Source organism: Pelophylax lessonae (genome assembly GCF_965119305.1).
Source record: "Pelophylax lessonae genome assembly, chromosome: 12".
NCBI lineage: Eukaryota > Metazoa > Chordata > Amphibia > Anura > Ranidae > Pelophylax > Pelophylax lessonae.
In genome coordinates this window covers 151,039,249-151,052,272 of record NC_138779.1, presented here as the reverse complement: position 1 = coordinate 151,052,272, position 13,024 = coordinate 151,039,249, and positions in this window count along the sequence as shown.

Genomic DNA, 13,024 nt, shown 5'->3' with positions numbered 1-13,024 from the left:
CCCGATACCGATCCGTCTCTCACCCACTTGCCCTAAGTGACACCCGGGTGATACCGCTCCATCCGGCATACGATCTCGGAGGTCTCACTGGGCGTGAGCTGGTGATGGGTCAGTGCTGGTACAGCAGCCAGGTGTACAGTACAGTAAGCCATCACAGCTGATCAGGGCAATGATTGTCTACGGTCCATGCTGCACTTTGTTCGGACTCATTATTAGTAATGAATGACAATGTTCTGGAAATGACTGGCTGCCAGCACTTCCTATTGACGGGACACACATTACCAGCCACTGTCACAAAGCTCCACCCCCATGCCCGCCCCTTCCTACACACCGCATTCATCTGTGCTCTCCGCCCCCCTACACAGCTCTCTGCCTGTCACACGTATCTGCCCGCCTCCTTAGACTGTCAGTAAAGTTTAATTGATCTCCCAGCCATGCCGGGAGATGTAGTCTCGCGAGGGAGCCTGGGAAATGTAGTCTCAGTGAACAGCAGACTCCTACAGATTGGCAGTGTGTTAGTGTCAGAGAGAAGGCACAGAGTGAGTACAGGGGGGGGGGGGGCAGAGAGAGCAGACTGGCACTGAAGAGTAATTGACCATAGGAGGTGCAGGGGGTTCCTGGGTTGGCACTGTCTATAGGAAGTTCCTGAGATGGTAATGGGGGTGACCTTCGAAATCGTATTCCGGACCGAGAGGTATCACCCGGGTGTCACTTACGGCAAGTGGGTGAGAGACGGTTCGGTATCGGGTTTTGTGTTTATTTTGCAAAGGTTTAAATGTACAAAATATCTGCCCATACTGATATGAGATGGCCAAAATATCGGTAACGAAAAACTGATATCGGTCAATCCCTATATACATATATATATACACACACACACACACACACACACACACACACACACACACAGTAAGGTCAATAAATATTGGGACAGACACAATTCTAATCTTTTTGGCTCTATAATGAATTTGATATGAAACAAAACAAGATGTGCTTTAACTGCAGACTTTCACCTTAAAATTTGAGGGTACCTACATCCAAATCAGGTGAAAGGTGTAGGAATTACAACCGTTTGTATATGTGCCTCCTACTTTTTAAGGGACCAAAAGTAAATAGGACAATTGGCTGCTCTGCTGACAAAAACAGCAGGATGAATTCTGAAGTGTTTCGGGCAATATTATTTGCTCATATTCAGCCAAATACTTCAGAACTCATTGGACGGCGCTTCACAGTGCAGATGGACAATGACCCAAAGCATACAGCGAAAGCAACCAAAGTTTTTTAAGGGAAAGAAGTGGAATGTTTTGCAATGGCCAAGTCAATCACCTGACCTGAATACGATTTGAGCATACATTTCATTGCTGAAGACAAAACTGAAGGTAAAATGCCCCAAGAACAAGCAGGAACTGAAGACAGTTGCAGTAGAGCCCTGGTAGAGCATCACCAGGGATGAAACCCAGCATCTGTTGATGTCTATGCATTCCAGACTTTAGGCTGTAATTGACTGCAAAGGATTTGCAACCAATCATTAAAAAGTGAAAGTTTGATTAACGATTGTTAATCTGTCCCATTATTTTGGTCACTTAAAAAGTGGGAGGTACATATACAAATTGTTGTAATTCCTACACCGTTCACCTGATTTGGATGCAAATACCCTCAAATTTCAAATCCATTGTGGTGGTGTATAGAGCCAAAAAGATTAGAATTGTGGCGATATCCCAATATTTATGGACCTGACTAATGTATATATATATATATATATATATATATATATATATATATATATATATATATATATATATATATACACACACACAAATTATTACACACGTTGATTTACTTCTATGCTTTGGGTCATTGTCCTGTTGCAACACCCATCTTCTGTTGAGCTTCAGCTGGTAGACAGATGACCTTAAGTTCTCCTGCAAAATGTCTTGATAAACTTGGGAATTCATTTTTCCTTCGATGACAGCAATCCGTCCAGGCCCTGACGCAGCAAAGCAGCCCCCACCACCATACTTCACAGTTGGGATGAGGTTTTGATGTTGGTGTGCTGTGCCTCTTTTTTACCACACATAGTGTTGTGTGTTTCTTCCAAACAACTCAACTTTGGTTTCATCTGTCCACAGAATATTTTGCCAGTACTGCTGTGGAACATCCAGGTGCTCGTGTGCAAACTGTAAACGTGCAGCAATGTTTTGTTTGGACAGCAGTGGCTTCCTCTGTAGTATCCTCCCATGAAATCCATTCTTGTTTAGTGTTTTACGTATTGTAGATTCGCTAACAGGGATGTCAGCATTTGCCAGTGACTTTTGTAAGTCTTTAGCTGACACTCTAGGATTCTTCTTCACCTCATTGAGCAGTCTGCGCTGTGCTCTTCTCCATTTATAGACAATTTGTCTTACCGTGGACTGATGAACAGCAAGCCTTTTGGAGATACTTTTTTAACTCTTTCCAGCTTTATGCAAGTCAACAATTCTTAATCATAGGTCTTCTGAGAGCTCTTTTGTGCGAGGCATCATTCACATCAGGCAATGCTTCTTGTGAAAAGCAAACCCAGAACTGGTGTGTTTTTTTATAGGGCAGGGCAGCTGTAACCAACACCTCCAATCTCATCTCATTGATTGGACTCCAGTTGGCTGACATCTCACTCCAATTAGCTCTTGGAGATTTCAATAATCTAGGGGTTCACATACTTTTTCCACCTGCACAGTGAATGTTTACATGGTGTGTTCAATAAATATTAGTTTAAGCAGACTGTGATTGTCTATTGTTGTGACTTAGATGATGATCAGATCACATTTTATGACCAATTTGTGCAGAAATCCATATCATTCCAAAGGGTTCACATACTTTTTCTTGCAGGTGTGTGTGTGTGTGTATATATATATATATATATATATTTATTTATTTATAAACACATACACTATCGCATTATGCTATTGTCTTTTTTTTTTTTTTTTTTGGGGGGGGGGGGGGGGATATAACCGATTTGAATAGACTTTAGTAGATATCTAATCACTATATGCGCTTTTATTATTTCATACACTTTTTTCCAGTCGGAATTATTGTATTAACTTTAACGTCTAAGCTCTTTTGGTTCTTTGCTCAATAGTTTCGGAGCACGGCACAATTTACCTTACACAAATGTTGCACTTTTATGCATCTTTGCTGTGGGACCGGCTGGGCCAAGGATCCCTATTCATTTCTATTGAAAAGCATCCACCATTAGTCCCAGCAGTGGATGGCCTGTAAATGGAGATTTAAAGCGACAGATATAAACCATCTCTACTCTCTATCCACTAAACCATCTTCTGTGTTCCTCTCTGAAGGAATTTTCTCTTTTTTACTAAGAGTTCAAATTCCCTACCTTCCGACCTAAGTAGGAAGAAACTGGAAAACATGAAAAAGAGCCGAGAACTCCAATTGCTGGATGCATAAAAATACAAAGTGCCACTAAATGTGAAAAAAGCAAAAACTCCACTGCAAATATTTTATTGGTTGAACTAGATGGACTTGTGCCTTTTTTTTCAACCTATGTAAATATGACAAGAAACTGCAATAAACTGTCTTTTTTTATCAAGGCGAAGCAGAAATGACAGCTCATTTTTCAGTTTATTGCTAGAAAAGGTTTTACAAGAGATTTCACATTTGAGTCTGTTCATACCGCTGGGTCATAACGTTACTCCGCAGCTGCTTCTTTCCCTTTATATGAAGACATGCTCATTTCAATGGAGCTGCCAATTAGTCAAACTTCAGCAACTTGACTTCCTATTTTTTTTTTTAATACTTAACCACTTAAGGACCAAGGCTATTTCTGACACATGTTGTTTACAAGTTAAAAATAAGTAATTTTCTACCAAAAAAAAAATACCGAAAACCCCCAAACTCATATTATATGTGGTTTGAACACTATTTTTATTCACGGACGCAACTTATGTATGCCTTTTCTTTGGTGCACGAGCTCATGAAGATGGGGGCCCTTAAAAAAAAAAAAAAAAAAATAGGCAGTGACAGGTACTCTTTATGGAGGGAATCGGGGGCACTTCAAAAGTATACAAAATGCCGAAATCCGCATTTTTGAATGCTGACAGTTCTTTAAAATCGGCGCCGTTAGCTGTCGAGTAAACTGGGAGTGAAGTCATGACGTCGCTTCCAGGTTACATCGGAGACCCGATCATTTGGGACTCTAACTAGCCAGGGGACGTGTCGGCTACTTGCTCGGGTCTCCGGTGGGATGGGAGACTCGGGCAGAGCCATGGAAGGCAGAGGGAGGGACGTCCCCTCCAGCTCGCAGGGATAACAGCCAAGTGGCTCCTGAGTCGCATTGGTTGTTATCTTCTGAAAGCAAGACTGCCAGCACTAAAGAACGGTACCAGGTAATGCCTGCAACTGCAGGCATCATCCCAGTACAACCACTTCTCAGAGCCGACGTACAGGTACGTTGATTTGCGGTAGAGTGGTTAATATTTTACCACTAATTAGTGAAGCCAATTAGTCTTAGTTTGGCAGCTTATTTTCTTAGGGCTCTTTCACACGGGTGATCAGTTTTTATTCTCCGCTCCGGTCCTTTTTTTTTTTTTTTTTTTCACGGAGCGGATGACACTTGTCCCATTCGTTTGCGGATGATATACAGACATAATGTAAGTCTATGGGCATTGCGGATGTCAGCGTTTTTTGAACGGAGGAAAAATAGGGTTCTGTTCCTTTCCAAAAAATAGAACAGAACTGAAAGGAAGAAAATCGGATGTCAGCGGATGGTATTCCGCTGACATCCGCAATGCCATTGACTTACATTATGTCCGTATATCATCCGCAAAAAAAAATAGGATGATTTGCGGACATACAGAGCGCCCGTGTGAAAGGGCCCTTAGTGTTTTTTAGTATTATGCCAGTAGCCAATTAGTATTATTTAGTACATTTTCATTAGTTAACCACTTGCCTACTGTGCACTTAAACACCCTTCCCATCCAGGCCAATTTTCAGCTTTCAGCGCTGTCACACTTTGACTGACAATTGCGCGGTCATGCTACACTGTACCCATTTGAAATTTTTATCATTTTTTTCACACAAATAGAGCTTTCTTTTGGTGGTATGTAATCATCTCTGGGTTTTTTATTTTTTACAAAAAAAAAAGAATAAAGACAGAAAATTTTGAAAAAAAAAAAAAGTTTTTCTTATTTTCTGTGAGTAAATTTTGAAAATAAATTTTTCTCCTTCACTTAAGGGCGCTGATGAGGCGGCACTGATGGGCACTGATAGGCTGCACTGATGGGCACTGATGAGGTGGCACTTATGGGCACTGATGAGGAGGTACTAATATGCCGCAATGATGAGCACTGATAGGCGGCATTGATAGGTGGCACTGATAGGCGGCACTGATAGGTGGCACTGATCGGCGGCACTGATAGGCGGCACTGATGAGCACTGATAGGCGGCACTGCTGGGCACTGATAGGCGGCACTGCTGGGCACTGAGAGGTGGCACTGCTGGGCACTGAGAGGTGGCACTGCTGGGCACTGAGGTGGCACTGCTGGGCACTGAGATGCGGCACTGGCGGGCGGCACTGATGGGCACTGAGAGGCGGCACTGATGGGCACTGACGGGTGGCACTGATGAGCACTGATGGGCAGCACTGATGAGCACTGATGGGCAGCACCATCAGTGCCCACACTCAGTGCCCATAGTGCTGCAAGTCAGTGCTTATCAGTGCCTAGATGAGCAGGCACTGATGGGCACTGACTGGCAGCACTATGGGCACTGATTGTGGGCATTGATGGGGGACACTGATGGCGGGCACTGATGGGGGGGCACTGTGTATGTTTTTTACCTTTTAGTAATCAGGGCACTGGTGATCAGTGCCCTGATTACATGTCTCTTTGTCCCTGGTGCTGTGCAGCTCTCCCTCCTTCCTCACACTGCAGGCTCCGTGTGAGGAAGGAGCGTCGGCGATGAGAGATGATCTCATATGTTTACATATGAGATCATCTCTCATTGGATGATCCGATCACGTGGTGAATGGCCGCTGTGATTGGCCATTCACCACGATCTGTGATCGGCCGTGTCCAAGGGACACGGCCGACACAGATTCTCCCCGATGCGCGCTCGCGGGAGCGCGCGGGGGGCGTGTCACTGGGAGGCCGTTTAAAAACGGCCTCCCGAAAATTGGAGTCCGCGCTGCAGCCGTATATAGGCTGTAGCGCGGATGGGAACTAGTTAATCAGTTTTATTACAGCAGTTTGATGTCATAGTGATCTCTGTATTTATTTCAGTGGCCATTTAGTCTTATTTAAGCAGATTGGCGTCTTCGTTTTTTAATACTCATTTCAGTATTTACATTTTTTCCTACATATTTTAGGAGCTGATTAGATTAATTTCAGTCTCAATTCAATGTGGCCTCTTAGTGTGTTTTAGTACTTGTTCTTTGAGGCAATAAATCTTATTTCAGCAGCTTAATTTTTCTGCACATTTTTTGCACATATTCTTTTTTAAATAAAAAATGTAAAAACACATACAAAATTGTATCTCATTTATTTATTTGAGGTTTTATTACGTAGATCATTTGTACCCTTGTAACATTTCTAATTCAACTGTGACAAATGAAATTCAGGAGAGAAGTCTGTTGCAAATATGTGATGTTCAACAATTTGTGGTATATACTCAGATGTATACAGTGAGGGAAAAAAAGTATTTGATTTTTGTAAGTTTGGCCACTTACAAAGAAATGAAGGGTCTAACATTTTTATTATAGGTGTATCTTAAATGATAGAGCCAGAATATCAACCAAAGATCCAGAAAAAAATCCATGATACAAATGTTATAAATTGAGTTGCAGTTCAGTGAGTAAAAAAAGTATTTCATTCCCAAGCAAAACATGACTAAAGCCGCGTACACACGCAACGATTGTTGGCCGACCGATCGGCTGTCTTTTGTCCAGTGTTGTTGTGTTGGTTGAAATATGCTCTAGACTGCACACAAATTTTTTCGACCAACAACAACCAACTTCAGAAGTGATGTCATGTGCTGGTTTACTTTCCGTGTGTTTTTTCTTCTCTGAGCATGCCCAGTCTTGCTCATCACATTTTTGTCTGCCGAAATCTGTACTGACTGACGAACAATCGGCCGTTCTGTTGACAGCCAACAAAAATTTTATAGCATGCACACCAGATTTTGTTCGGTCGAAAAGTCGCAGTCGGTTGTCGGAATCATCATACTAACAAGCCGATAATCGGCCGATCGGACGTTGGCCGAAAATTCCCGGCCAACAATCGTTGCGTGTGTACGAGGCTTTAGTACTTAATGGAGAAACTCTTGTTGGCAAACACAGAGGTAAGACATTTCTTGTAGTGGGTTACCAGGTTTGCACACATCCCAGGAGGGATTTTGATCTACTCAAAGTTTCAGCTCCCTCCATACATTTTCTAAAGGATTAAGGTCTGGAGACTGGCTAGGCCACTTCATGACCTTAATGTGCTTTTTCTTGAGCCACTCCTTTCTTGCCTTGGTGGTATATTTTGGATCAATGTCGTGCTGAAAGACCCATCCAGGACCCATCTCAAGTAGAGCTGCCCGATTAGTCGTTAAAAAATTGTGATCTCGATTAACCCCCCACCCACGATCTTAAAATGGCATTTCCTCGATTCTTACAGAGCTGTTCTCTGCTCACTCACAGCTGTCAAAAAAAAAAAAAAAGAGCCTCGCAAATGTTTATTATCAACATTATTAAGGCTGCTAAATAATATAAAAACACAATGTTTTGCAATGTATCATTTTGTTCCTTTAGATCAAAGGAATGAGCTTTTGTCTGTAAAGGAGGGCAGTTTCACCTCCTAAAGACTAAGCCTTTTCCTGACACTTGTTGCTTAGTTAAAAATCAGTATTTTTTGCTGGGAAATTACTTCGAACCCCCAAACATTTATTATATATGTAATTTTTTATTTAATTTATTTTTTAGCAGAGACCCTAGAGAATAAAATAATGATTGTTGCAATCTTTTATTTCTCACTGTGTTTGCGCAGAAGTCTTTAAAATGCAGTTTTTGGGGAAAAAATACACTTTAATGAATTTTAAAACAAACAGTAAAGTTAGCCCACTTTTTTTGTAGAATGTAAAAGATGATGTTATGCCGAGAAACTTGAGAGAATTGTGATCTTTACTCTAAGCAAAAAAATTGTGATTCTCATTTTATCCAGAATAGTGCAGCTCTAAATCACAAGTGTTCTGGCTGAGGGAAGAAGGTTCTCAACCAAGATTTTACAATACATGGCCCCTCAATAGGGCAAAGTCGTCTGGACCTTTTGCAGAAAAAAACATATTGTTTCCCCCTCTGTGCTTGACTGTAAAGGATGGTGTTTTTAGGGTCATAGTAAGCATTTTCCTCCAAACACAGCGAGTCGAGTTAATGCCAAAGAGCCTAATTTTGGTCTCATCTAACCACAGCACTTTCTCCCAATCCTTCTCGGAGTCATTTTGTTCAGGAGTCTCCAGAGTACAGCCTGCTAGGACATTTTTGCCAGCTGGAGTCACCAGACTCCCTGCAGGGGTGGTCTCTGCATACTGACAGGCAGTGAGGGGGGTGTGTATTGTGTCGCGCAACCCAACAAAGCCCAAGTTATTTCAGCGCAGACCTGCTGTACCTCCCAGCTCCCTCCCTGCAGTTTAATTCAGTGACCTTTACACTGTAATTTCACATACAGCGTGTCTGTGTAACAGCAGGATGTCTGCACTAAAGTAAACCTCTCAGAAGAGAACAACATTGGTAATAGACACTGACCTACAGGGGAAGCAGGTGGCGGTGCAGGGGGGCTGATGGGAAAATAAATGTGCTGAGGGATGGCTCTGGTGGGAACACAAGCGTAGAGGAGGGACTCTAATAGGGGACAAAAAGTGTTTGTGTGGGGAGGGGGGGCTGTGATGGAGGACACAAATGTACTGGGGGGGGGGGGGGTTAATGAGGGCAGACCTGTGATAGTGTCAGGGAAGGGCTGGCAGCCTTAAGCCTGGAGGGGCAAGTCCAGTCAAGTGGCCCATTGAACCAGTTCACCATCCATGCCCACCTGGTTTTATTACGTATATTGATGTTAAAACACAAGACAAACATGATGCAATGTGGTAACATCATTTAATGTTAATAGCAACAATGGAGGTTAAACAAAAATACATGACATTACGCCAGGTGGGGCCAACGAAGCTCCTGTTGGGCGGAGATCACTCTGCCTGACAGGGAAGTTACTGTGTTAGTATTGTGCCGGCCGGGTGGAGGAGCGTACTCTGCAAACTCATACCGTTCCGCAAATATAACCTTGTGTATCGGTGACCGGCAGCTGTATACAGTGTCTGGCCTCTACAGCCCTGAGTGTGGCCATTTTACCCAGCATCAGAGCGGCCCAGGGGGCAATTGCCACCCTTACCCCCCCTTCCCAGTCCTCCCCTGGATAGTGTGCTTGTAGATAGCGGTCCTATTTTTTTTTTATGGTTTTCACAATGGATCCCATCATGAGCATGTGTTAGGAAACGCTCCTGATGTTGCTGTGGCTCCGAAGACATAGAAAATTGCATGAGAGAAAAAAAAATTCTCTGCTACTGGACTCATTCATTGATGACGCAACAGCAAACCAACGTTCTCTGCTACTGGACTCATCCATTGATGACGCAACAGCAAACCAACGTTCTCTGCTACCGGACTCATCCATTGATGACACAACAGCAAACCAACGTTCTCTGCTACTGGACTCATCCATTGATGACCCAACAGCAAACCAACGTTCTCTGCTACTGGACTCATCCATTGATGATGCAACAGCAAACCAAAGTTCTCTGCTACTGGACTCATCCATTGATGACACAACAGCAAACCAACGTTCTCTGCTACTGGACTCATCCATTGATGACAAAACAGCAAACCAAAGTTCTCTGCTACTGGACTCATCCATTGATGACACAACAGCAAACCAAATTTCTCTGCTACTGGACTCATCCATTGATGACAAAACAGCAAACCAAAGTTCTCTGCTACTGGACTCATCCATTGATGACACAACAGCAAACCAACGTTCTCTGCTACTGGACTCATCCATTGATGACAAAACAGCAAACCAACGTTCTCTGCTACTGGACTCATCCATTGATGACACAACAGCAAACCAAAGTTCTCTGCTACTGGACTCATCCATTGATGACACAACAGCAAACCAACGTTCTCTGCTACTGGACTCATCCATTGATGACAAAACAGCAAACCAAAGTTCTCCGCTACTGGACTCATCCATTGATGACACAACAGCAAACCAACGTTCTCTGCTACTGGACTCATCCATTGATGATGCAACAGCAAACCAAAGTTCTCTGCTACTGGACTCATCCATTGATGACACAACAGCAAACCAACGTTCTCTGCTACTGGACTCATCCATTGATGACACAACAGCAAACCAAAGTTCTCTGCTACTGGACTCATCCATTGATGACACAACAGCAAACCAAAGTTCTCTGCTACTGGACTCATCCATTGATGACACAACAGCAAACCAAAGTTCTCTGCTACTGGACTCATCCATTGATGACAAAACAGCAAACCAAAGTTCTCTGCTACTGGACTCATCCATTGATGACAAAACAGCAAACCAAAGTTCTCTGCTACTGGACTCATCCATTGATGACACAACAGCAAACCAAAGTTCTCTGCTACTGGACTCATCCATTGATGACAAAACAGCAAACCAAAGTTCTCTGCTACTGGACTCATCCATTGATGACAAAACAGCAAACCAAAGTTCTCTGCTACTGGACTCATCCATTGATGACCCAACAGCAAACCAACGTTCTCTGCTACTGGACTCATCCATTGATGATGCAACAGCAAACCAAAGTTCTCTGCTACTGGACTCATCCATTGATGACACAACAGCAAACCAACGTTCTCTGCTACTGGACTCATCCATTGATGACAAAACAGCAAACCAAAGTTCTCTGCTACTGGACTCATCCATTGATGACACAACAGCAAACCAAATTTCTCTGCTACTGGACTCATCCATTGATGACACAACAGCAAACCAACGTTCTCTGCTACTGGACTCATCCATTGATGACACAACAGCAAACCAAAGTTCTCTGCTACTGGACTCATTCATTGATGACACAACAGCAAACCAAATTTCTCTGCTACTGGACTCATCCATTGATGACGCAACAGCAAACCAACGTTCTCTGCTACTGGACTCATCCATTGATGACGCAACAGCAAACCAAAGTTCTCTGCTACTGGACTCATCCATTGATGACACAACAGCAAACCAAAGTTCTCTGCTACTGGACTCATCCATTGATGACACAACAGCAAACCAAATTTCTCTGCTACTGGACTCATCCATTGATGAAATTTGTGTTTTTTCAACATTTTTTTAAATGTAAAAAATGCCTATGAATGCACACACACACACACACACACACACACACAAATGCAGTTTACTGCAGTTACAAGCATTTGGCGTTTGAAATGCCAGCAAACCACAGTCCGGAACGTGATTTTTCTGCTTTCAGAAAAATTCAGATAACCTCAACTGCCTCTAAACTACTTTAAATGACTGTGTGTACACGTACACATAAGCTAACAGGAGAGTTCAGGGGCTGCTGAGAATGCCCCTCCTCCCCTCCTGAATACTTATGACATCATTTTAACCAGAAACAGAGAGATATGGTCCTCTCTGTGCGTGGGGGCATGGTCCTCTCCGTGTGTGGGGGGGGGGGTATGGTCCTCTCTGTGTGGGGGGGGGGGGGTATGGTCCTCTCTGTGTGGGGGGGGGGGGGTATGGTCCTCTCGGTGGGGGGGGGTATGGTCCTCTCGGTGGGGGGGGGTATGGTCCTCTCTGTGGGGGGGGGTATGGTCCTCTCCGTGTGTGGGGGGGGGGTATGGTCCTCTCTGTGTGGGGGGGGGGGGTATGGTCCTCTCGGTGGGGGGGGTATGGTCCTCTCTGTGGGGGGGGGGTATGGTCCTCTCTGTAGGGGGGGGTATGGTCCTCTCTGTAGGGGGGGGTATGGTCCTCTCTGTGGGGGGGGGTATGGTCCTCTCTGTGGGGGGGGGGGTATGGTCCTCTCTGTGGGGGGGGGGTGGTCCTCTCTGTAGGGGGGGGTATGGTCCTCTCTGTAGGGGGGGGTATGGTCCTCTCTGTAGGGGGGGGTATGGTCCTCTCTGTGGGGGGGGGGGGGGTTATCTGTGGACATCTGTGTCCACAGGAATCATACCAGCAGGTGTGCACACCTTCCTCCATCACACAACAACACAAAGCCTGACACCAATACATGACTCAGTCCCCAGACTCTATGACACCATGTCCCACTTATATATGTGTGCGGATTATTATCAATCATTCAGCGTAGTCACTCACCTGTCCCCTCTCCTCATCCTCCTCCCCCTCCGCCGCTACCTGCCCGCCGTACCCAGCACAGTCTCTGTACAGCTGGAAGAACACAGCAATGAGGGGCGGGACCTCCACACACTAGGCGGAGCCGCACGCTATTGGATGGCTCGCTGGTAGATGCAGGCGGAAAGGGAGGGGAAAAGTCTGTTTGGACATTTCAGGAGGCGAGGTGACGAAATGTTTACAGGAATGTGACGTGTTCGGGCAGTGTTTACCATCGGTGATCAGCAAGGAAGTCACCGCCCACTGACAGCACACATGGTGCCCACCGATCACTGAGTACAGTCCACCCAGCACAGGACAAGAGCAGCCAGCAACTATCATATACATCACACATTACATCCACACTGATCCCATCATATACACCACACACTACATCCACACTGATCCCATCATATACACCACACACTACATCCACACTGATCTCATCATATACACCACACACTACATCCACACTGATCTCATCATATACACCACACACTACATCCACACTGATCTCATCATATACACCACACATTACATCCACACTGATCCCATCATATACACCACACACTACATCCACACTGATCTCATCATATACACCACACACTACATCCACACTGATC